Here is a 23,006-nt window from a genome sequence, read left to right as displayed (position 1 = left end):
CCTCTTCACCCTCTACACCACAGACTTCAGCCACTGCACAGAGACCTGCCATCTTCAGAAGTTTTCTGATGACTCTGCGGTGGTTGGATGCATCAGCAGTGATGATGAGACAGAGTACCGGGCTGTGGTCGACTCCTTTGTCACGTGGTGTGAGCAGAATCATCTGCAGCTCAACGTGGCAAAGACCAAGGAACTGATCGTGGACTTCAGGAAGACCAGGAAACACTTGACCCCTGTTTCAATCCAGGGGGTCAGTGTTGACATTGTGGAGGACTATAAATACCTTGGAGTACACATTGACAATAAACTGGACTGGGCTAAAAACACCACAGCACTTTACAGGAAGGGCCAGAGTCGTCTCTATTTTTTGAGGCGACTGAGGTCCTTCAACATCTGCCAGAAAATGCTGAGGATTTTCTATGAGTCTGTGGTGGCCAGTGCGATCCTCTATGCTGTTGCATGCTGGGGGAGCAGGCTGAGGGTCGCAGATGCCAACAGACTTAATAAACTAATCCGTAAGGCCAGCAATGTTGTGGGGATGGAGCTGGACTCCCTCAAGGTGGTGTCGGAGAGGTGGATGCTGTCCAAGATAAAGACAATGTTGGATAACACCTCCCATCCACTCCATGACATGCTGGTCAGTCACAGGAGCTCGTTCAGTGAGAGACTGAGATTACCGAAAAGCACCACTGAACGACACAGGAAATCTTTCCTGCCTGTGGCCATCTCCCTGTACAACGCATCCACTTAACACACTGTTTGCTGCTACAACTACACATGTTTCTTTTCCAACTATTTATTTATAAGTGACTTATGTATGTATGTATGTATGTATATATATGTATATATTGTGTACTATTCTTAGTTAGCGTATTGTCTGTCTTGTCTTAATGTTGGTTTAAAATGGAGCACTGTAACAAAAAATAATTTCCCCCAGGGATCAATAAAGTATTCTGATTCTGATTCTGATTCTGATTTGTCGAGTTCAAGATCATTAGCCTTAGTTTGTCTTTGTTTCTTTCATTAAGTATTGGTGTATTTTATTCTTAGTTTGTCCTATTTTAGTAGAATCCTCTGTTCGGATCCAACCCCTGCCTGCCACACAGCTCACCATGACAGTATATTATATTTCATAAAAACTCACATTCCTATGTATGCTATTGTTATGGTACTGTACAAATGCTGGAATATTAATTAATTAGATTGCATTGCCGTCTACATGCATTATAGCTAAGGTGTGTAGGTGTGTGTGTCCTCTTACCTCTCCTCTCCTCTCTGGGGGAATACTGGAGCGCTGTGTGACTAAGCTAAGCCTTTCTGTATGGCTGTCATCAAGAAGACACACACAAAAGGTCCATTAAGATTAGAGATGCCCTGTAGTGCTGCTATGTTTTTTGCGACAATAAACATCATGGCTGACATCAAACATTAATCACTGCCATCCAATCCTAACCAGAAAACTTGTTTGACAGTACAAGAAGAAACAACAGAAATACAGACAAACAGGAGTAAAAACATCAGTATAGTGACAGCTCATGTTTTTACTACTTTCATGCTCTCATGGTTATTTAATATGTTATGTTACTTATTATTTTATGTTAATGCTATAGCTTTGGAAACATCGCACTTAGAGCATATTTGTAGCTTTCATATTATTTGGATTGATCATTTTTAAACATAATGAATCTGCTTGTGTGTATCTCACTGCTGACAGACACCATCCTGCTGTTGAAGTTTGCTGGTGACACAGCAGTGGTGGTTCATCACATTAGTGGTTTTATAGATGAAATGCGAGATTTTAAACTTGGACTAACAACAGTCTGGAGAAAAACATTTTGTTCTTATTTCATTTCACATTGGTTTAAATTACCTTGTGCCAATTGATCCATATAGTGAATCTCTGGTTTGGCCCCCCCTGGTAAAAATAAACACAATAAATAATCTTTACAACAAAGTAAAACAGCTGACATCCGTGATCATTACAAAGTACTAACACAGACTAGAATACTTTTTACATCATACATGCTTCCCTGATCTCATATATTATTAGAAAACACTGCATTGCACTTCCATTGGTCCCCAGTTATACAGAAATCCATTAGTTAAACTGCAAGTATGTCTTAAAGACAAATAACTGAATTTAATTTAATTTCCTTCTCGTAAATGTTATCTAAATTCAGAATATAAAATATGATTTTTCATACTTGGGCCAAAAATACAATCTTAAAGATTCCTCACAGTGTTAATAACGTAATGCCATCCAGAGCAAGCATATCATTAGACACCATGTTGAGTATGAGGTGTCCTTCAGTGTGCATATTAAACAAATATGTAGGACTGCTTCCTGTCATTTCATTAATATTTAATATTACTATAATTAGAAACATCTCATCTCAGGGTGAGGCTATGAAACTACTTCTAGCCTGGACTGCTGTAATTCCTTATTATCAGGATGCACTAAAAACTTAGTGAAAAACCAATTATTATTGCCAATTATTTTGTGAATTATTACAGCAATAAAATAACAAATTTAAAATCTAATATGAGCAAAGGCGATCCCACCTTATCACGTCGTCTTATACAGGATGTTATCATGAATAATAAACTATGCCAATTTAAGTTTGAGGCAGTGAACGTGCAGATGGTAGAGCGCTTATTGACATCACTTCCTGACGATACATCCTCCGGTTCTGATAACATAGACAGTAAACTGCTCAAAGTTGCAGCCAAGTTTGTGTCCCTTCCTATATGTCACATATTTAATAAATCTCTGGCATGCAGCTTATTTCCATTGCAGTGGAAAGAATCGAAAATAATTCCGATTCCTAAAAACAAGAATGACATTTTTAATGGTGTCAACAGCAGACCTATCAGTCTGCTACCCATTTTAAGTAAAATTATGGAGAGGATTGTCTACGAACAAATTCAACATTATCTAATAGAAAATCAGTTACTCACTCAGTTTCAACATGCCTACAAACCTGGTTATTCCACCAGTTCAGCTCTCATTCACATGACAGATATCTGGTACAAATACCTAGATAAAGGGAATTTGGCCGGGGTGGTATTTCTGGATTTTAGTGCTGCATTTGATTTAATAAATCATGATCTACTGATAGATAAACTAAAATGTTATGGATTTTCACCAGCTGCTTTGTGCTGGATGGAAAGTTATCTGTCTGGAAGAAGGCAAAAGGTTTATTATAATGGTTATTTCTCGGAGGGCCGCGAAATGAACTGTGGTCTACCCCAAGGCAGCTGCCTCGGTCCACTTCTCTACTCAGTTTTTACAAATGATTTGCCGTATGTTCTGGATAAATCTCATCTTGTAATGTACGCTGATGATTCCACCATGTTTTATTCAGCCAGTAGCCACTCTGAATTGACAAGCGTATTACAACTAGATTTGCTGAACGTGTTTGATTGGATAAGTAAAAACAACATGATTATAAACGTGACTAAATCCAAATCCATGTTAATAGGAAGTAGAGCACGCTTAATCAACAGTCCACAACTAAATCTTTCCATAGCTGGATCGGCATTAGAACAGGTCACCCAGATTAAATTACTTGGTGTTACCATAAACCACCACCTTTCATGGTCTCAGCACATCAATTCTGTTATTAAGAAAATGGGACAGGGCATAGCTATAGCTAGGAAATGCTCCTTTTATATTACTTCTTCAGTTATGAAAGATGTCATTAACGCATTAGTATTATCTCATCTAGAGTACTGCTCAATCATCTGGTCTGCAGCTAATAAGACAGATCTGAATAGACTTCAGTTAGTCCAAAATAGGGCGGCCAGATTAGTGTTAAGGTGTTCATACTATACAAGTATTGACAAAATGCATGATAAACTTTCTTGGCTTTCTGTACAAGCTAAATTATACTATGGCTTACTTGTATTTTTAAAGAAAACAATACTGTTAAACACACCACACTTTTTTTGCGCTCAGTTGCAGTATCCAGATGAAATTCATAATCATGCCACACGATTCTCAACCAACCACAATTTAGTAATTCCTCGTGTTAAAAGTAACTTTTTGAAAAACTCTGTTATATTCAGAGCATCGTTTCAGTGGAATAAGTTGCCTGAGGCAATAAGAGAATTGGCTTCAATTCATAATTTTAAAAATCACCTAAAAGCCTATTTAGGCAGTTTTTAATGTATTTGTAAAAAATTGTAGAGGGTAATATCACTTGTAATGGAAATTGTGTATTTTGTTTGAGTGTTTTGTTTTGGTTTTCTGCTTTTATATAATTTTTAATATTCACATGTTTACATTTCAGTACTGTAAAACTTTACTGTAGATCTAATTGTTGTAACATTTTATTTGGAGATATTTGATGGCTTGGGCCCCAGGAAGACTAGCAACCACTGTTGTGGAAGCTAATGGGGTTCCTTATAAATAAACAAATAAACAAATAAACACACAAAAGGTCCATTAAGATTAGAGATGCCCTGTAGTGCTGCTATGTTTTTTGCGACAATAAACATCATGGCTGACATCAAACATTAATCACTGCCATCCAATCCTAACCAGAAAACTTGTTTGACAGTACAAGAAGAAACAACAGAAATACAGACAAACAGGAGTAAAAACATCAGTATAGTGACAGCTCATGTTTTTACTACTTTCATGCTCTCATGGTTATTTAATATGTTATGTTACTTATTATTTTATGTTAATGCTATAGCTTTGGAAACATCGCACTTAGAGCATATTTGTAGCTTTCATATTATTTGGATTGATCATTTTTAAACATAATGAATCTGCTTGTGTGTATCTCACTGCTGACAGACACCATCCTGCTGCTGAAGTTTGCTGGTGACACAGCAGTGGTGGTTCATCACATTAGTGGTTTTATAGATGAAATGCGAGATTTTAAACTTGGACTAACAACAGTCTGGAGAAAAACATTTTGTTCTTATTTCATTTCACATTGGTTTAAATTACCTTGTGCCAATTGATCCATATAGTGAAACTCTGGATTGCCACCACCCCCTGGTAAAAATAAACACAATAAATAATCTTTACAACAAAGTAAAACAGCTGACATCCGTGATCATTACAAAGTACTAACACAGACTAGAATACTTTTTACATCATACATGCTTCCCTGATCTCATATATTATTAGAAAACACTGCATTGCACTTCCATTGGTCCCCAGTTATACAGAAATCCATTAGTTAAACTGCAAGTATGTCTTAAAGACAAATAACTGAATTTAATTTAATTTCCTTCTCGTAAATGTTATCTAAATTCAGAATATAAAATATGATTTTTCATACTTGGGCCAAAAATACAATCTTAAAGATTCCTCACAGTGTTAATAACGTAATGCCATCCAGAGCAAGCATATCATTAGACACCATGTTGAGTATGAGGTGTCCTTCAGTGTGCATATTAAACAAATATGTAGGACTGCTTCCTGTCATTTCATTAATATTTAATATTACTATAATTAGAAACATCTCATCTCAGGGTGAGGCTATGAAACTACTTCTAGCCTGGACTGCTGTAATTCCTTATTATCAGGATGCACTAAAAACTTAGTGAAAAACCTTCAGTTGATCCAAAATGCAGCCGAAAGAGTACTGACAGGGACTAACAGGACAGAGCATATTTCTCCCATATTCTTAGTAGCTTCCTGTTAAATCCCAAGTATAAAGTCAAATATTGCAACAGGACAACGCACCGTTCATATGCCATCACAATCATATTAATGCTTCCCTCCTCCATCCAGCAACACCTGGAACACCTGATTGGAAGTTCCTCCTTACTGGAGTCCTACAGACACTCAGCCTCTTCACTACAGAAACACCTCCAACAACATCCATTCTTTACACTCTGACTGCTGTGTTTGTGGAAACACTCCAACACACACCGCTTCACATATGAACATGGAAATGTGTGTGAAAAAGAGCTGAGCTGACATTAAACATGATGAAGGATTTATTCACAGACACTGAGTCAAAACAACATTTAGACACACATTATCTTTTTTTTTCTTTTTAGATTGTCGGTACAACCTGAGGGACGCTGAAATCAAAGGTACGAGAGAGAAATAAAACTCTTATTTAAATGCATATTTTTGTAAAATTAACTGAAAATTTAAATAATTGAATAGAACCTAAGGGAAATGAAAAAAAAAAATAAGACAAAAATGTCAGCTTTGGTGGACCAAATAAAACTAAAAAATTCATATCACTGACAAGAGTCTATCCTCTAAAATACAATAGTTATATAATAACTAATATAAAAATAAATAATCATTACAGGAACACCTTCTCCTAATTTATTCAGAGAAAAAAACACTGGGTCAGACACAACATTAAGAAACAGAATACATCACCCAGTTTCGCGAATGGTTAAATCCTCATAGTATCCAGATGAGGCTCCCCTCACTCTATGTCTATCTGGATGTACAGGTTGGTTCCTGTGAATAATGATGGAGCAGAGATGTGAGTGCTGAGCTGTGACATGGAGAAGAGTCATGCACAGTTAGAGATGGTCATCTCACCTTTGAGCTTGCTCTCTTCCCACACACTGACCCATGCTGTTGACTTCACATCCACATCAGCTCACACACACTTTCTACCTTCATCTGCAGAGGAAACACAAATCATTCATGTGCACATCAACTGAAATCCTCATTTCCATCATGTGTGCTGTACAAATATCAGCTGCTTCTTTTCTGCTTCATTTCACTGTCAGCTGAATGCAGTCAGACAGCAGTGTGAGCCAGAGGAAGCTGAAACGCTGCAGTGAGAAGAACAAAGTAACGACAGTTTGCTTTTCAAACAAAGAGAAAAACATGAATAAAACCTTCAAATTGTCTATGTATGTTAATCAGTAGTTTAAACAAGACATGTCATCTAATTGGTGGCAGGAGAGTGGACAGAACAGCTGGACAGGTTTTTACCATGAACTATGGAGAAACATTACATTATAGACAATACGACAGCACAAGGAGGTGAGAATAATGAGGAAGAGAGCAAGGAACCAGTGATGTCACATGTGTAACACTAGAATGGTGGCAGAGGAGCTCCAAAGTGTTAACAATCATAGGGAAAATCCGACTACGCTATCCTGGGAATTTCACCGAATATTTAGTTAGAAACTATAATAATTATCAAGAAGGATCTCAGGTCCACTATACTTCAGACAGAGATGTGGTTCAGTATAAAACAACAGTTTATTGACAGCTATTAAAAATATCAGATATAAAGAAGCAATGATTCAGTTGTACGTGTACTGCAAATTCACAGCTGTATCTTACCAGAGGGTGAATGGGATGCCAGATCAGGACATGTACAGAAAAATCACCAACTCATTGTAACACAAAAGCAAATCTACATATCAAACATTCAGAACCCAAATGTACGAACACAAAACAAATTAATAATTTTATAATACTATTCTAAATTATTCTACATACCACTGCTCTAAGTTGATAATTCAGTACAATATGATGCTTCCATATATTCCACATAGGGCTCAAAGGCTTTTCTAAAAACCTGAACAAGTGTGTTGCAGGCAGATCTAGTGAGAAGGCAAAAACAAGGCAAAAAATGACAAAGCAGCACTTCTGTAAACGCAAGCAGTAGCGGTTCTGCTGCAACAGCTTTGAAACCACCCACTCAGGCCCAGACTTCCTGTAATGCATCGTAGAATTAGCATTTACAGTAAAAAGATGACTGTGAAAGAACTTATGCTGAGATGGCGACAAATCAAAGATACATACCGATCAAACTGAGTCGCCCAATGTGCAAGCTACGTGGCCAATAGGAGGCTTCTGCAGCTACAACCCTTAAACACACCTGTTTACTGGGGATGGGAAGCTCGAAACAAATGTTTTGGCACTGAGTCGAGCTTGTGAAGCTCAGATGTTTAAAGACACTGCTCCGAAGCTTGGTTCAAAATACCAGGTCACATGACCACGACTGAACGAGGTTTTCGTGCCCCAGTTTAAACAGGTGGTGTACCTGCTGCTTCCAGACACTGCACTACAGTCATTTGCAATTACTGAATTTGTGTTTTTGATATTGTCGCTTTTAATTATTACAAATGTGGATTTAAAAAACAGTTTTCAGCTCTGACTCCATTTGCTCTGTAGTTTTTTTTTTTCACTTTTAAGAGAAAATGTCATTTCCTTCACTGCAACCTGTTACTCGCATAGTGCGCAGTCATAAAGAATATTTTACTGTTAAAAGAAATGTTAGAAAAACACATGAATACAGCTGATCTACTTCTGAACAGTTTTCATGGCAAACGAGTTTTTTGTTTCGTGTCTTTTATTCCCACTGACCCTTCAGCTGAGAATATCTCATAGACAACACAAGCAGCTTCACTATGACCCAAACTCCAGACTCACAGTAAACAAACATCACACAGTGTTACAGGACACACAGCATCCACAGCAGTGGGAAGGTTCAAAGGTCCTTCACTAGAGGAAGATTTTAATATGTTCTGATCAAATTGACTGTTACGATTGATCAGAATGGGATAAACGTTGCCTTTTAGTAAAGAAGGAATTAAGTCTTTTTTTTCATTTAACTATATATATATATATATATATATATATATATTTAATTTATTAAAAATACATACATATATATTAAAACCTAACACTGTGCCAGCTTCTAGCTTTTCTTGCCAGTGTGTAGAACAAAGTTGATGACACAGACATCTAGAAAACTTAAAAATCAACCAAACCAAGTTTGAGGGCTGTGAGGAAGAAACAAACCGACTGAGCTAAAAAAAAAAAAAAAGCATCTGTAAACCTGTGTGGTTATTACAGTGAACACAGCAGTCTGTTCTCTGTATGTTTGACTTTATCAATGGATTTATTGTGACTATCATGAATGTTCACAGAGGGAGGATGTTGCTGAAGCACACTGATCACTACAGTCACAGCTTGTTGTCTTTAGCAGTCCCAATATTTTTCTGGCCATGTTTTAGAATTTCTCTCATAATTACTGACAGTCTGATGTAATAAGTAGTTTTGTTTGGAGCTTTTGCCTGTCTGCATCATTGTTTCACAGAACAGCGTCTTCAAGTTGTACTGAAGGCCCTGTTCCAAATTGGCCAGCATGTATCACTGTGGAGATGGTTTCAGTGTCACGGCTGCCTTGGCAGACGTATGGAGTGGAGAGAAATAGGACCCAAGTGCAGACATTGATAACAAACTTAACTGTGAACACGCTTTTATTTGCAGCGGGGACAGGAAACAAACAAAAGCAGAGCATGAATAAAACCTAAACTAAATAAAACTTAAAGTGGGAGCACCTACAAATATAATACAAAAGAACAAAAACCTGAACCTAGAAACCTGGAACTGAAACATAAAAACCTGAGACAGGGAACACAGAACATAATGAACATGGGAAATGTCACGGGTGATACACATACAAACCAGCAAACAAACAGAGGAAGACACAGGGCTTAAATACACTGAGGGATAACGAGGGAATGAGACACAGGAGGAGAGCACAGCTGGGAGTAATCAAACATGAGACCAAGGGGAAGTAAACTTAAAACATTAACAAAGACAATAAACACATGACTGACAGAGGAAACATGGATCAATGGAAGAGCACAGAAACTAAGAGACTATAAATTCTAAATAATAATGAAAGCAAAGACTATTAATAATTCAAAACACAAAACACTGGGTCACCAACCCAGGACCGTGACATTAGGATTGTTTTGAGGCCTCAACACGATTCCAGCACAAATGTTTCAGTGTTTCACGAAACCTCACTTTCCCCATCACTATTGTTTACTACCAACTAGTGATGGGATTTCCGGCTCTTTTTAGAGAACCGGCTCTTTCGGCTCCGAACCGACTCTTCGGGTTGTTTTGTTGCTTTAATTAATTTATTATTAACAATAATATAAAATTATGCACAAAAGGAATTACTAATGTAAAAAAAAAGTGGTTTTATTTATATATGTTTATATATAAATATTTACGGTGGCCCCTAGAGACAAAGCATGTACAAACTCCAAAACACATTTCTAGCGTTAACTGAACTTCCAAAACAGAGCTACTTATATTGTATTGTTTGTGTATTTGTCAATGGAAAATTGTATTTAGTAGTCAGTATAATCTTTTAGTGATATAAGTTTGCATATGGTAGAATACTGCATGTAGTTATTTGTATTAGGAAATATTCAACCATGTATACCTAGAGGCATATAATTAATTGTGTGTGATCTCTAACAGGCTGCAGGCTTGGGGTGCATCCCAGGAATGCACCCCCACGTCTGGGAGCATGAGAGCTCATACCTTGTTTTATTGTTTTACGGCAGGATTAACATAGCTATGTCTGTTTTAGTTTAAGTGCTTCTTTACATATAGATGAACTGCTGGACTTCCTCACCATGTTATCTAGGGTGAGGACCAAGGATGTACCTTTTGTGCTCTCATGACCCTTTGATCAGCAGGACAGACACACACACACACACACACACACACTGAAGTATAAATAAAGATTGGGGCAGTTTCTTAGCGCGAGTCTCAGTCTGGAGGCTGCCCTTGCTAGCAAGAAGTTCTGTGTGTTTCTCTTCTCTGAGTCTTTACTGAAGAAGTGTTTTAGAATATTTTCCCTAACAGTATTTATACTAGAGATGGCACGATACCACTTTTTTTATGTCCAATACCGATATCATAAATTTGGATATCTGCCGATACCGATATGAATCCGATATAGTGATTTTTAATCAACAAAACTGTTTTTTTTAATATCTTGCTGCATTTTGTATAAGTTCATACTCACGTTTAAATAAACAACAACACTAAATCTATTCTGTTATACCTGTATGTAAAAAATACACTGCACCCAAAATATTTCATAGTTCAGAAATACATATCAATCTAATAAACTTAAACTTGCACCATCCTCCCCAAATTAAATTTGATGCCACACAGAAATATTAAGCAACCTAACTAATAGGGTTGCAAACTACCAGCAAAAAAAAAAAAAAAAAAAAAAATAGGGAACCACCCCCCACCTCATGATGTTTAATTGACGTAATCAACTTAAATTTGATGCAGTGTGAAAAAAAATGCACAGAAATAAATTATTTTTCAAGAATAATTAAATAGATTCAACATCTTTCTTCTACAGAACTGCAGACTGCACAGACGGTGTCTTCCCAAAGGAAAAAGTACTATAGCTTACTAGGGTATATTAGACTTAACAGTTACTATATGCAGTAATGGACTTCTATACATTTTACATAAGATTAAAACTTTGAGTGTACGATTCAGATAATTATTTATTAAAAGCTAGGTATTTTAAATGAGAATAAGAAAGAAAAGTATGTCTTTGTGCCCTCTTTTCCCTGTTAATGCCCTATCGGCCCCCCTGGCTAAACTTTGCTAGATCCGCCCCTGCACAGTTACCAACCGTCAGCTAGTAGAAAAAGATCCTGGTGTAGAAAGTAATAATAAATAAATTCTAACAACAGCTTATCAAACTTAAACGTGCTGCTGGTTTCCTCTTTCTGGTGCAAAGTGGGCCAAAAACAAAGAAGAGAGACGGACTCGCAGCCGATCAGCTGATCATTAATCAGTTTCATGACTGAAGTAGCAGCAGGAGAGGGAGGGAGAGAGAAGAGGCAGTTGCTCCATATATCGGTTGTTAAACTTAACGTGGGAATGCTTTACAAAAATTCAGAGATGAACTTGCACACTTGCTTTAATTCTCTCTGGGATAACCTCCAGAGATGAAATGCCGGATTGGTAGCGAGGCTACAAATACACACAGCCGCTCTATCACGTGATGCATACTGCTCCAACGTGCTACGGTTATGAGCCGAGTTACGCCGTGTAGCAAGTTTTGTGAGGTGCTTTTTTGATATTTAATGGATCGGATTACATTTCTTATTTCTCTCTGATATCCGATCCAGTAAGTTACGTCAGTATCAGAACGATACCGATACGTAATATCAGATCGGTCCATCTCAAATTTATACATAAGCACTCATATATATTTAAATAATTAAAAAAAAAAACATTTGTAGAATATAAACAGAGCACTCTGCTTCTCTTTACAGCTCCTCACTCCACCAGGGCTTTTTGGCTCTTTCTGATAGTGTGCAAATGTGATATACGTACTGCGGCAGTCATACAGACAACTGGACGGTCCAAAAGTTGGCCGACCTATTACTGGCTGAGGTTTTAGTAGAGTTGTGGCTGAACCACATAAAAATATATCATTAATTTTAATCTCCCCAATCAATGATAATGTTATGTTGGAATGTTGTTAAAGAGGGTCAAAAATGCTTCAACCCAGTTTGTTTTGCAGATTCTGTATAGCAGCTTTAATATAGGGAGGACACAACTTCCAGATTGTGTGAAATCAGTTTTTTCTCTTTTTCAGTTTAACAGTTTCTGTTGTGCCTGTCACTGTTCCCTGTCTGTTTTCTTACCTGGATCTTTCTGACCTTGTACTTTCTCCTCATGTTCCCTCTTTCCTCTCTCCCTCTTTGGACTGACAATCATACACAAATAGATTGTATTCAATTAGATGAAAAATTACATTAATATGAAAAAAAATACTACTAAGATCACTAATGATAGTCCTCTCTCAGTGTACTTTCAACCAAAAGGCAAATAACCAAACCGCATAAACATCTAATAAAAGATATAAATATTGAAACACTGATCCAACATTATTCTTGATTCACGGATCATTTGATTTTACACTTTTACCTGAATGTGGCTCCTTTTTTTGAAAAAAACGTCCTTATATCCCTTATAAACATGGCTGTCTCGCTGTACACACATGCACACACACACACACACACACACACACACACACACACACACACACACACACACAACAGGAGTTATAAGGTTAATGGGCATTCAGTCAGTTAGCTAGTTAGTATCCATTTCTAACAGGACAGTGGTAACAACAGTAGGCTACGTTTTAGATTTTAAATAGGCTGTATAAATTTCAATGGGAGCAACAGGACAATGAAATGTTGCTGAATTTACTACAGAACAGGACGGATTGTAGGGTAGCAAACATTGTCAGAAAACAAGTTTTCAACACAGCAGGTTACCTGGTGTAATGTTTTTCAGCTAAAAAGAAACATGGTCTGACTCCTACCAACTATATAAAGAGTAACTGAAGGTTAAATGCAGCTAATATGTCCTGTTTTAAGCCAGGCACTTACACCTCCGCTCTGCTGCGTCTCAGCCACCATCGCTCTGGCAGCAACGGTGCTAGAGCCAGAGTAGGGGAGAGGCGAGCTGAAGCTAACCATTGTTTTAACCGTTGTTAAAATGTTATGTCTCAAACAAGTACAGTTTTTTTTTTTTTGCTTTTTATATTTTTAGAAGTGTGTCACACAAACAGCAAATATTGTCAAAAAAAAGTCAAAAAAGTAAGAAATCTTTGGGGGTGATTTGATTCATTCAAAAATGGGCTAAAATCGCCCCTGGTTACCAATATTAAATTCAGATATTCTAGTCAGGATTTGGTCGATATCTGATCTAAATGTCAGATTTATGTAGAGCTGGGCGATATGAGATTTTTTCATATCACGATATGTTTTTTTCATTTCAGGCGATAACGATATCTATCACGATATAAGCCAAATAACTATATTTGTAAGATTTAAATGTGCCGTTGCTCACAAGTAAAATGTGAAATAATCAGCAGCTTGTTTTTATTTAAATATTTATTTCCCATAATAAGTTCAACAGGGTAGATGTACTTAAGGAACATGAGACTTTTTCAGATAAATAAAGGCAAATATTGTAAACTACACAAAAGGCAGCCGCTAAAGTGTTTAAGTTTCAAAATAGAACAAACAAAACAGACTAAATTGTCAATTCCACTTAGAAACAAAGTATTAATTCTAAAAATAAATCTTAGTTTGTTTTACAGAAGAACAGACAAAACTGACTAACTTTTGTCAATATCAAATAAACTGAGAACTAAAAGGAAATTCTCAATCTCTCCTTGTTGTATAGCTGAGCTTTTCAAACAGTTTTAACGGTTACTTTAGTCTGACAAAAGCCGAATGACGAATTAGCGCTTCCAGTCAGAGACTGAGGCTACGTCCACACGTACACGGGTATTCTTGAAAACGGAGATTTTCCGTTTTCGTTTTAAAAAATAATCCCGTCCACACATAAAGGCAGAAATGAAGGAAAACGCTGCTATGAACATGCCAAAGCAGCAGGTGGCGCTAAATTCCTAACCGTGCAGAAATGTTGGTCAATCAGAAGTCTAGAAGCCTCGGTGGGAAAAAGTAAACAAAGCTGGGGCATAGAAGCAGAACAGAGTCGTATGTGTGGACGGACAGTAACTGTGTGTATATGTAAGCATTTAAACACTGCAGAGAGTACAATTAACAGTGCACGCTACTCTGTTTTTTGTCAGACTTGAAATAGCCGAAATACCTTCACACTACGGAACTTCTATGGCTCTTCCGTTCGACAATCTCTCCGGCATTGGAACCATCATCTGTTTTCTCTTCGGTCACGCTCGGTTGATTTTTCTAGTCGGCACACTCATTTCCTCCATTACGCGCTGGCTCCATTACCCGCTGGCTGCTTCCCAAACAAACACACGTGCGGCTTGGCACTTGTGCTGTACGTACCAAGTCACGCGACGTGACGCTGCGGCTGTGATTGGTTCGGCTCTGCGCTACTGAATTTGGATCGGCTGACCTTTAGATTTATGCATCCTCAGTTAAGAGTCTCAACCTAGACCCGGTTTGTAGAGTACGCTTGGGGAGTGTGATCGTGTGTACAGTGTCTCTTTATGTCTGTCTCCACGTTGGTTGAGTGTGGAGTAAGTGCATATGAGAGCATGAGGGTGGGAATGAATGTTTGTGTCTGTGTGTGCCTGTATGTCTGTGTCTATATGTCAGGTTGGGTATCAGACGCCACCTCTCTGGGGACACCTCAGGCCCTCCAAGGTTTGGAGGCCTATCTCCACCCACCACCACTTCCCCTGCCGGTGGCGGACTCCCTCAGGTGTCGGTGCGTTGGTGGTTCTTTGTGTCTGGGGGTGGGCGTCCAGGTACACACCGGCTCACTCCTTGGCGGCCGCTTATCGGGGCCTGGAGCCTGGGGCTCGCTCGGGCCCCTTCGGAGGTGGGGTGCCCCCGGCCTCTCGGCCTGGGGCTCGGTCACTCAGGCACAGCTGGGGGCCGGTGGAGCTCATGGGCGCGTCACTGCAACTCCCCCTGGCTTCTGCTCCGCGGCTGCTGAGTGAACCCTCATCTGGGACTCTCCTCAGCTCTTACTGGAACAGTGGCGCGGCTGCCCCTCTGTTGGTCTTCCATGGTCTCTTGTGTTCTGGGGGCCTCTGGATGTCTGGAGTTTTGATCTCCTCCATACCTGCTTCATGCCCTGGAGGACGGGGCTGTGCCCCCCCCCCCCCACACTCCCTAGCAGATCGTTACATGGAGAAACCTTTGGAATACAAGCGCGCTGATCCACACAGGTATGCACACGGGTGTTCACTGCTCGTAGACCCAAATTACACCTTTCTTGGCCGCTACTTCGAAGCACATCTGTCCTGCGAGCTGCACAACAACATTGAATATTTAGTATTTACTGCTGTTTACACTTAGCTAGATTAATGCGATGGTGTTGTGTTTAGTATGTTGCTTTGTTTTTTTTTGCTTGTTTTCTATTTTTCTCTCAACAGGTGATCCAGGAGATTTTTATTTATTTTTTTTCTCCCCCCCTTTCTCACTGTCCCTCTCCCCTTCTGTTTTTCCTTTCCTTCCTCTTTCTTTCTCCCTTTCCTATCCCTCACTCATGTCTGTCCCGTCTGTAACATCTGAAAATAAAATATAATAAATAATAAAAACAAAGATCGACCAAATGGACCAATACGGCAATGCCACGATGATCCATTTGGCAAAGTAAATCCATTGGGTATCCTTGTTGGTCTTCAGACAACAATTCTGATGGCTAAAGAACCAAATGGGACAGGCAAAAAAAAAAAAAGTCTCAACTTTTCCACAAGGCGTGGTTGTGCTGTAAAGCTATAGCTTCCCACTCAGACCCAGACTTCCTGTAATGCATCATACAATCAGCATTTACAGCGAAAAGACAATTATGACAGAGTCAAGTATGTCTTAGTCTGCGTGTTCCATTCCCTGCTCTCTGTTCCAGGCATTCCAGCTTTCTTGTACTTAGTTTTCCTGGTTCGAGTTTTATGTTAGTTTCCCCCCTGGTTATTTCCTTCATTTGGCTTATGTTTTTGTTTTTAGCCACAATAAACGCTCGCATTTCCTTAAAGTTCAGTTCCACCTTTTTCTTCTGCTTTTGGGTCCGCACACCACAACTCCCATGTGATCTGTTATTGCAGATCGTGACAGGAAAGAGACGTAAAACTTTAATGAGAAACGAAAGCAAGAAGATCAGCAAAATAAGGGAACTGTTCCACTTGAAACACAGATTTCTTTGCAGTGCCATGCATAGTGAAGTAGCATGATGGAATCACCCATTGAAGTATCTGAGATGAAACATTCACTGTGCATTACCTTTAAATAACTACTTCCTGTTGTCTTACCAGTTAGTGTTTCAGGCTGTTTCTTTTTTTTTCCAGCTTTAGGAAATATCCTGACCTGTTCACCTCAAGGATAAATTCACATATTTCAATGTAGAAACAGCTCTGAACTGTTTCAGCAACATTTCTGCTCATGACCAACAATTTTGACACTTTTAAAATGTGTTTTAAAAACTTCAAACATATCAGCTTTGTTATTAAGCTCACTGAAAACAAGAATCACATAAAAATGAGTTTGGGGTTATTTAAAATAGAGAGAAAAAAATATATACACATTCCAAGACTTTTCTATTTTTTCAAAATGGATATACAGTAAATAAATCAAATTATTTGACATTTTTGATTCATGTTTTATCATGTGTGTTAGTGCCGCTATTGTTTTCTTTCTACAACTATACATTTTATTTGCTTTTCATTGATGAAAAACTGAACTACAGACAAGAATCAGAAAACAAATGGTAAATGGCCTGTATTTGTATATAGCGCTTTACTAGTCCCTAAGGACCCCAAAGCGCTTTACACATCCAGTCATCCACCCATTCACACACACATTCACACACTGGTGATGGCAAGCTACATTGTAGCCACAGCCACCCTGCGCCCCAGGGATAATGTTCATTAAATAAAAATAAATAAATAGATAAATCAGCAGGATATTTCAAAGAACTCACCAGCTTTGCCCTCAGTGCTGATTGCTGAGTGGAGAATTGTTATCTGAGTGAGTTAGAAAGAGCTGTTACAACAGGGCTGTAACAGTTTCTCTGGTTTGTCTCTGGTTTACACTGTTAGGCAGCAGGAAAAAAACCCAGCATGCACCACAAGGAAGTACATGTTATTCTAGGACGTCAGCCTTTTTGTCACTTATCATTTCTGTGCTGTTTTTACGTATATTTGTATATTCTTGTATTCAAGCTAGCTTCTCCTTTTCTTCCTCTAAATGATATTGTGGTGGCAGATTTCTTTTCTCATATATTAATCACATATATATAATTATATCACATTAGTTACAGTAATATCACTTTCTCACTTTACCATAGTAAGAGCACTCCTGTCACTAGTTTACATGCATGTGGAAAGTTAACACAGTGAGGTCATTGTAATGGGAGACATCAACAGATAGTGAGACTCTTTCTGCTTATCAGGGATGTAAATCCTTAGGTGAAGGCTAAGCAGAAAACAAGGTCATAATTCTCTCTGTGAGGGAGGAGGTATAGCCCCCCCGTGAGAGGGGCCAACATGTAAGAGTTTGTGAAATGTTCTTTGTCTGTGTTGTAAAGGCGGTGTCCACAATTCAGAAATGGTCCTGGTGTTTCACTGCGATGTTCTCTCCACATTGCAATGTGTTTGTTTCACAAAGGTACATATCAGAGACAGAGAAAGATCTTACTGTAAGAGAAGAAATGTGTTTCTATTCATTACACAATATATGTTCACAAAGATTAATTAATAAGTGAGAGAAAACTAAGGAAGAAATATAGAGAAAAAGATAAAGTGATAACTAGACAGAGAAGTGTATAGAACAGAGAGGGATAGTCTGGATTAAAAACACTGCTCCGAAGCTTGGTTCAAAATACCAGGTCACATGACCACAATTGAACGAGGTTTTCGTGCCCCATATATATATTAAAACCTAACACTGTGCCAGCTTCTAGCTTTTCTGCCAGTGTGTAGAACAAAGTTGATGACACAGACATTTAGAAAACTTAAAAATCAACCAAACCAAGTTTGAGGGCTGTGAGGAAGGAACAAACCGACTGAGCTAAAAAAACAAACAAACATCTGTAAACCTGTGTGGTTATTACAGTGAACACAGCAGTCTGTTCTCTGTATGTTTGACTTTATCAATGGATTTATTGTGACTATCATGAATCTTAACAGAGGGAGGATGTTGCTGAAGCACACTGATCACTACAGTCACAGCTTGTTGTCTTTAGCAGTCCCAATATTTTTCTGGCCATGTTTTAGAATTTCTCTCATAATTACTGACAGTCTGATGTAATAAGTAGTTTTGTTTGGAGCTTTTGCCTGTCTGCATCATTGTTTCACAGAACAGCCTCTTCAAGTTGTACTGAAGGCCCTGTTCCAAATTGGCCAGCATGTATCACTGTGGAGATGGTTTCAGTGTCACGGCTGCCTTGGCAGACGTATGGAGTGGAGAGAAACAGGACCCAAGTGCAGACATTGATAACAAACTTAACTGTGAACACGCTTTTATTTGCAGCGGGGACAGGAAACAAACAAAAGCAGAGCATGAATAAAACCTAAACTAAATAAAACTTAAAGTGGGAGCACCTACAAATATAATACAAAAGAACAAAAACCTAGTGATGGCCCACTTGAAGCTGACGCTGCAGTGCGTGTGTCAAAAAAATCAACACACTGCTTCAGAAGCACTGTGTCGAAGCTTGATTCGTTTGGCCAGAGTCACGTGATCAGTGACGTCCGAAGCTTCATTTAGAGCGTGACTGCTTCGGTATCTGATTCAATGGTTTATAAGGAAATGAATCATTTGCAGGATTTGCGGAGTGTTTTGATGGTGACAGATAGCGAACCACTGATCATTCTACTGAGAGATTTGGAGCCAGCGAGGAATAGAGGAGGTTCTGTTGTGTGGGAGAATTTTGAGTTGATTTTCGTCAATCGGGTGGGTTTTCCAGCTTTGTGTTCTGGCTGTTTGCTTTTGTTTTGTGCGTGTTTATTTTATCTGAAAACGGGAAAAACTTAAAATGTCAAAAATATGATTTTCATAATATAAATATCATCAAATAACTTTAGAAAAACTTCCATTTGACTTGTTACATTTAATATTAAAAAATATTTTTATTTTTTATTTTTCAATTAATCTTAAAATGTTAGTCTGCCAAATGTGCAGCAATTGAATTTATTTATTCTCTTTAGCTGATAGTTTCTGTATAACTGCATCTCTACCAGTTTCTCTGCACTCCAGCCTCCTCTGGGCCATGTGAAGGGATTTTCCTTAATGCAGGAGAAATTATCTCAACGAAAAGGAACAGGTTCGGCCATCGCACAGTGGAACGAATTTTCTTCTTAAATAAAAATGAAAAAGGGCTACTTTAAATGCATCATGTTTTTAATTTGCAAGTTCATAAGCATTTTCCATTTCACAATCAATTCTACCCCCAGGTCAGAAATATATATAGGAAAATTTCCCTAATATAATATTATTGATAAATACACCCATCTTGCGATTAATTGCATAAGTGCATGGAGGCAGGACCTCACAGCAGAAACATACTCCATAATGTGTTGTACATTATTATATATATATTATATGTAACGTGGTATTTTTCAATTATTGCATTTACCAACATCAAGAAGTGAAAAGCAAAGAAAGACCACGCCATGGTGCATGTTTAAACAAGGAAAATTTGCTGGTCATAATTATTTATTAAACAAATAAACCACATTTTTTTAACCCCCCAAAATACACGTTCAAAGCAACACAACGGCGGCCCAATATCATACAGAATTCCACTCTGTAGAGTGAGCAATCATAATGAAGCAGTTGGTTTTATTTTGTGGATTCAAGCTGCTCTTTGTATTTTTGGCCACCAGATGTCACCAGAGAGGACTGTGTTGAAAAGCTTCGAGTAATGAACCGTTTTTCAATACAAGCTTCAATGCTTCAGAAAGCTTCATTTGGCCATCACTACAAAAACCTGAACCTAGAAACCTGGGGTCCGTTCTTCGTACCTCACTAAGTAAGGCTACGTTCACACTGCAGGCGAAAGCGCATCAAATCCGATTTTTCTGACCCTATGCGACCCATATCCGATCATGCTATGACAGTGTGAACGGCGCAAATCCGATATTTTCAAATCCGATCTGGGTCACTTTCGTATGTGGTACTGAATCCGATACATATCCGATGTTTTAGAAAGCGACTGCTGTTTGAACGGTCATGTCGCATTAAATCCGTCTTTTACGTCACCGACACAAGACAGACGCCAATTATCAGCGCCGGAGAAGCGCCCGATAAGACATCGCGAACGCTTCCTGGCCATCCCGTGTAGATGTCAGTGAAACTGTTGGGAAGACAACGTTGGATAAACGTGAACATTTTATTTGTACTGTATAATCTGCAGATTCTGACAGAAATCTGCAGCTATCATTTGAAGCACCGCTCCTCTCTAAAACAGCAATAAGGATCATTATTAGGTTATTTACATTATTATGTAAATAACAAAATAACTTAAAGCAAAAATTGGGAAACGTAAAGTCCGAAGCCTTTATATTAAGGGCCATCAGTCAAACAATACTGTTTGCTCTGGGTCTAAACAGAGCACGTTGTGTGTGAAGTCTTCTTTTGCGCATGCGGGCCGCTTTGAGCGTTCACACTAGAGCGCCTTTGCTGTCGCATTTTATTTGTAGTGTGAACAAGCAGACAAAAAAATCGGATTTGATCAAAGAATCGGAATTGAGCATTAAGACCTGCAGTGTGAACGTAGCCTTAGTTAGCTGGATTTGATTGTTGACGATTTCGCGTGATCCTGGATCGTTCGGTTCTCCGAAGCTCATCCGGGACTTGCTGTCATAGCAACAGATCCGTAAGCGTAAACCTGCTCGGGAGCAGGTTTACTTTATGTAAACAGGATTAGATTGCGGCCACGCAGGTATGTCCGCTTCATGTATACGAAAGCAACAGCGATATTTTTCCACTGTTTTTCCATAAATAAATATTATCAATGTAACTAAAGATAATGCAGTATTTGATCCTTTTATTGATGTCACACAGATACATACAGGTCATTTCCTAAAAAAAGGGAAATGTACTATTAATCATTCTATTTCATGTATTTGATTATTTCAGATGTAATTCATATTTTAGAGTAGTAATAATAAATTACTTCGTGTAATCAAGATGAGACCACGGCTATAAAAGCGAAGGTGGATTTGGGAAGTCTGTCGCAGCCATGTCCTGTCCGTATACGCGAGCAACCCATTGCGGAAGGTGCAAGATTGATAAGGAGAGTCCTCAGAATCCAGCGTATATTGCGGGACAGACAGGATCCTTTAGCTCAGCGCGACAGTGTGCTCATTGAGAGATATCGATTTTCCCGTGAGGGTATTATTCACTTAACCAACTTGTTGACGAGGGGGTGCAGGACCACCACCTGTCTTTTTTTGCTCTGCCCTTTTCTTGGTTGCTGTTATAAACAAACAAACAGATTATTTCAGGGTCTCTTTCCAAGAGACGAAAAGAAATATAAGTGATAAATATTACCATTCTGTAGAATATTCTTATATTCCACTTTTACTTGTTCCCATGTTCTAGTGGGTCCTGTTGTGGCTCTAATGTGAAAGGGGATATAATATAATATAATGTAATATGATATAATGTAATATAATATAATAAATATACCCTACCGCCTACTGGTGTTGGCCAGAGGGGCCGATGGCGCGATATGGCAGCCTGGCTTCTGTCAGTCTGCCCCAGGGCAGCTGTGGCTACAACCGTAGCTGCTTCCACCAGTGTGTGAATGTGAGAGTGAATGAATAGTGGCATTGTAAAGCGCTTTGGGTGCCTTGAAAAGTGCTATATAAATCCAATCCATTATTATTATTATTATTATTAAATTACTTACGAGTTTAATTTGTCAGCAACTTTCTGCCAGCCCTCTCTCCTTGCTTTTGCAGCCTTTGCAGTGTTCCCTTGCGTTTTAATTAAACTCTGAAACTCCTGAAATCCCTCAATCAAGAGTTCTTGCTCTGCTGCCGAAAAATACTGAGCGCGCGCATTCGACATTTTCGCCGACCAATCAAAGGGTTGCCGATCAATGTTTCTACTATCGATGCGTAGCCCCTGTTGGGCCACCCAGTGATCTCACATTACTTCATCCAGCTGTACTAATCGTCAACAACAGATGTGTTCGGAGAACCGGAATAGCGAGCTCAAAGTTGGCGCGATGATTTGATCTTGGATGTAGTAAGCAAGGTACGAAGAACGGACCCTTGGAACTGAAACATAAAAACCTGAGACAGGGAACACAATGAATATGGGAAATGTCACGGGTGATACACATACAAACCAGCAAACAAACAGAGGAAGACACAGGGCTTAAATACACTGAGGGATAACGAGGGAATGAGACACAGGAGGAGAGCACAGCTGGGAGTAATCAAACATGAGACCAAGAGACTATAAATTCTAAATAATAATGAAAGCAAAGACTATTAATAATTCAAAACACAAAACACTGGGTCACCAACCAAGGACTGTGACATTAGGATTGTTTTGAGGCCTCAACACGATTCCAGCACAAATGTTTAAATTGTTTCAGTATCTCACGAAACCTCACTTTGTCCATCACTATTGTTTACTACCAAGTAAAATAATTAAACATATGCCACACAAACATACTAGCAATCAATGGGAGGTTTCAGAGGACATAATCCACAGGTGATCTGATCCGCAGTGACATG

The sequence above is a fragment of the Diplotaxodon limnothrissa genome, linkage group LG23, assembly GCF_057381915.1.
Source record: "Diplotaxodon limnothrissa isolate DT_005_m linkage group LG23, D_limnothrissa_male_GT1.1, whole genome shotgun sequence".
Taxonomy (NCBI): Eukaryota; Metazoa; Chordata; class Actinopteri; order Cichliformes; family Cichlidae; genus Diplotaxodon; species Diplotaxodon limnothrissa.
Note: the sequence above shows the minus strand (reverse complement) of the source record.